Source organism: Elephantulus edwardii, unplaced genomic scaffold, assembly GCF_000299155.1.
Source record: "Elephantulus edwardii isolate Elephantulus edwardi_28Jun2011 unplaced genomic scaffold, EleEdw1.0 scaffold00104, whole genome shotgun sequence".
NCBI classification, from domain to species: Eukaryota; Metazoa; Chordata; class Mammalia; order Macroscelidea; family Macroscelididae; genus Elephantulus; species Elephantulus edwardii.
The window spans coordinates 1,389,937-1,394,616 of record NW_006399854.1 but is presented as its reverse complement, the minus strand read 5'-3'; the positions used below and the strand labels follow the sequence as shown (position 1 = coordinate 1,394,616).

The following is a 4,680-nucleotide window of genomic DNA, read 5'->3' as shown; positions in this document are numbered from 1 at the left end:
GTATATTCTTCCATTTATCCAGGTCTCTTTTTGTTTCTTGTAATATTTTGTAATTTATTTTTAATAGATCATTTGTGTTTCTATTTAGATTTACTCCCAAGTATTTAATCTTTTGATTAGATTTTATAATGTGTATTGTTTTTCTTAGTGCCAATCCTATATTCTCTTTGTCACTGTAGAGAAATCTGATTGATTTTTGTATGTTGATCTTGTATTCTGCCACTTTGCTGAGTTGGTCAACTACGTCCAGTAATTTGCTTGTTGAGTCTTTAGAGCTTTCTAAGTATACTATCATATCTTCATAGAGAGATATTTTTACCTCCTCTTTGCCAATTTGGATGCCTCTTATTTCCTTCTCTTATCTTATTGCTATTGCTAAGACTTCCAGTACAATATTGAATAGGTAAGGTAATAGGTCCTTGCCTACATCCTGTTCTCAAAAGGAATACCTTTAATCTCTCTCCATTGAGAACAATGTTGGCTCTCAGGTTTGTGTATATACTTTTCACTATGTTGAGTAAATTCCCCTCTATTCCTATTTTGTTGAGTGTTTTAATCTGGAAAGGATGTTGGATTTTGTCAAAGACCTTTTCTGCATCTTTTGATAGGATCATGTGGCTCTTGTTTTTTGCTTTGTTAATGTGATGAATTATACTGATTGATTTTTCTTATGTTGAAACATCCTTGCATACCTGTTATGAATCCCACTTGATCATGGTGAATTTTATTTTTATATCATTGGATTCTATTGGCCAGGATTTTATTCAGGATTTTTGAATCTATGTTCATAGGAGATACTGGCCTGCTTTCCTCAGTTGCCGCTAAGGTACTCAGTCCTTCTGAGGAAGCTAAGGCTGCATTGGGGTAAGGCCCTAACTTCATCTGGAAACTAGCACCGCATCTGGCAGCCTTCATCCTAGTACCACCGCACCATGGCCTCTCTCTCTGAGCTCGCCTGCATCTACTCAGCCCTCATCCTGCACGACGATGAGGTGACAGTCACGGAGGATAAAATTAATGCCCTCATTAAGGCAGCCGGTGTCAACGTTGAACCTTTCTGGCCTGGCCTGTTTGCAAAGGCCCTGTCAAATGTCAACATTGAGAACCTCATTTGCAATGAAGGCACTGGTGGACCTGCCCTCCCCCCCCCCCCACTACTACTGCTCCAGCTGAGGAGAAGAAAATGGAAGCAAAGAAAGAAGAATCTGAAGAGTCTGATGATGACATGGGATTTGGTCTTTTTGACTAAAGTCCTTTTGTAACAAGTTCAATTAAAAATCCTGAACTCTTAAAAAAAAAAGAGAGAGAGAGAAGAGATTGGCCTATAGTTTTCTATTTTGGTGGTGTCTTTACCTGGCTTTGGTATCAAGGATATATTTGCTTCACAGAATGAGTCTGTGATGCAATAGACAATCTAGAATAAGACATGCATAACTGTGAATTTGCAGAGGGGAGATGGAGAAATATGCATATCAATGAATAAATAAAAGACATCCAAGGAATAGCCTTTCCTGGCAACTTGCCCAAAATATGTGAGATGAAGTTTCACCATCGTTGCTTCTAAGATTAGTCTTATAGTCATCTACTCTTTGCTTCTAAGGAGCACTTTGGTTGCATAGAGGGTGAATGGGATGATGAGGATGGCACAAGATAGGACATCACTCTTATCTGTTGTTCATAGGGTCATTATGAGTCATACTTGACTTGATGACAACAAATAACAACAACAACATAGTTCAAGGCTCCATTGGGTTTTCAAGACTATAATTCTTAATGGGAGAAGATTGTCCATCTTCCTTCAAGAATCAGATGGATACTGATTAATAGAATAGATAGTAAATAATAGATAAGTTCAAAATAGGTCAATGTGCACTAGTTAAGATACTAGTTAAGTATCTTAACAAGGCCCTACTGATGTTTCCTCTTAAAAAGAATTTTATACACTCTCTGTACTACTATTATTAATAAAATCAAACTAAAATCTATTTATGCAAACTGTTCAATTCACATCAAAACCAAAAAGAGGCCTACACATCTGGGCCCATTAACATTAATGAACAACAGAGCCAGTAACATCTGCCAAAGTGAATGTCAAAAAGGCTCCAGAAGCTATAAAAGGAGAAGGCAGAGATAAAGAGGCTTCCAGAAGAAAGTGAGGAAAATAAAGGAGATTCATTTAGGATTTAGGGGTAAGAATAGAGAGGGGAGGAAGAGAGCCAGGTGAATTTAAGAAGAAACAAATAATGATGATAATAATAATAATAATCAATGGAAAAAAACAGGAATTGGAATTGCATTGCCCAGAAACAAAGGAGATCTGTGAATATATATTTTGAAAGAGGTTTTGTTTGGGGAGGGTTTTGGGGTTTTTTAAGGCCCATGTAAAGGAGTGTCCTCAAAGATCATGCCTTCCTGTGAGCCAATGAAGGTGATCAGCGGCCAGCCTCATAGTACAAGCTCTGCATGTGCTGACCAAGGCAGCTCCAGGCCCTGGCCTTCTGCCTTGCAGGCTCACGGGCTGCATTTTGTTGGCACTAGGACTAGACCAAGAGCTCAGGCTCACAGAGATGTATAAACCCGAAAGTAATTTAGACATGCACAAGTACACTCTTCCCCACAGGCAGTCTATAGAGGAGAGCAAATAACAATGGGAGATCACCGGAAATAACTTGGTTGAACATGGCATTGGCAAAAGAATGTTCTGTAGCACAGCAGTTAAAAACCTAGACTCCAGAATACATGGTTTTCACTTGCTAGCTATGTGTCCGTAAGCAAGCTACTTACTCCCTTTATATCTTAACTTTCTCTCTAAAACAGGGTAGTCTGGTATTGATTGCTACCTTACAAACCAAATCTTATCAATTAAAAAAAAAACCAAACAAAATGTAGTTATGTATTATGTTCACAAATCTACAACAGGCATATTGCTTGGCAGGGACCTAAGTCTTTGAGTGTTACAAATGGGCAATACAAACAGTTAATGTTCTGGTCTGCTAATCACAAGCCTGGAGATTTTAGCCCACCACCTCAGAAGAAAGGCCTGGCCATCTCCTTTTAAAAATCAGCTGCTGAAAACCCTACGGAGTACAGCGCTGGTCTGACACATGCAGGGGCATCATGAGTTGGGTTTGTACAGTTACTGGGGAGGGGTATTTTTTGGTTTTTTTTGGTTTTTTTTTTTTGCAGAGATAACTCTTATGTGCTCTATGTATACTGGAATAACTCAATAGGAAGCTTGAGGATTGATCCATTTACAAGATGGCAAATTGGGGCTGACTTGTCTGAGAGTTCAGCTATGACTCTTGTTAGGGGTTCAGTCCCTAGTTCAGGTTTTACTACACATTTCTTATAGTAAAACCACAATGGCTGGATTCCAAGAGCAAATATCTCTTGAAACAGATTGGCACAAGCTGTATTATACTGGTCAAGTAGTCACACAGCAAAGTTCTAGGACAGGACATAGGACCATACAGATTTCTCAATGGGTGATGTGTCAAAGGACTTTGGAGACATTTTATGATAGCAGGAGTTTGTCCTTTAACCACAAAGTATTTCTATTCCTTCCACCTGAAAAATCCAATCACTTCATCACTTAGGTCTTCCAGAGTCTCATCTAATTACAGCATCTCTCTTGTTTTTGCTTTGTACCATTTATTATTGGCCTAACTAGAGATGATTGCATCAGAATTGATTTTTGTAAAAATATGTGTTATATGTAAATCTTATAAGAGTTTATTCTGATAGAAAAAACCCAACTGCAAATCTCCTCAAGCCCTTCTCTGCTTGTGTTCCTGTGAAGATACTTTGTAAGAAATAGCATCAATACTTAAGGCTCCAAGGAGCAGCCTGGTTTCACCCTCTTCAGAATGAATATATTTGTCTCCTTAAGTATGAGTAAATTAAAGGACATTAATCCCAGATCATTTTTCCTTCAAGTCAAGCATCCTGTTGTTTAAATCAGCATCTCATTTCTTAAAAAAGGCTTCATCTCATGTACTTTGAACATGTTATAAGAAGGGATCTATCCTTGGGGAATAATCTCATGTTTGGTTAGGTATAAGGTCAGCAAAAAAGAAGAACCTCTAAAGACTTATTGGCACAATAGAGGCAACAATTGCAATGATGGCTTGCATAGCAACAATTGCAAGGATGTTATGGGCCAGTGTTTTATTATGTTACACATAAAATCTGGATTTGAAAGTTAGACACATAAGCCTTTCTTTGATGACTACTAAGAATGGGAATAGAGATGAGGGAAAATAACTAATTAAGTAAGAGTATTAAATTGGGTGATGGAAAAGGCAATATACAGTCTTTATTGACTGGATAGCCTCTAACAATAACAATTTGGTTATAATCCAATCCCATTTGGGAATGGGATTTGTTATGTTAAAAAGGAAATACTATTATAGTGTGATTTAGTCAGTCTATTTTGGGATATAAAGAGAAGATTAATCAAGCCAGAAAGCACAGATAAATAGAAAATATATAGCATATAGTCACCAAGGAATCTAGTAACCAAGTCAATTCAGCTCATTCTTTTAAAATCAGAACCAACTCATAGTTACCATTCAGTTGGATTTCTGAGGGGGGAATATTTTCCATCGTCTGAACAGTCATTTCAAACTATCAGAGAGGTTTAGCTTAGGGTTACCAACACCAGCTTTCTAGGAATAACTC

The 4,680-nt window shown here is 37.7% G+C and overlaps 1 pseudogene; it reads left to right on the top strand.

The window, feature by feature from the left end:
- The first annotated feature begins 932 nt into the window (after window positions 1–932).
- LOC102868268 lies at window positions 933–1,249 on the top strand (annotated as a pseudogene).
- Window positions 1,250–4,680: the final 3,431 nt, after the last annotated feature.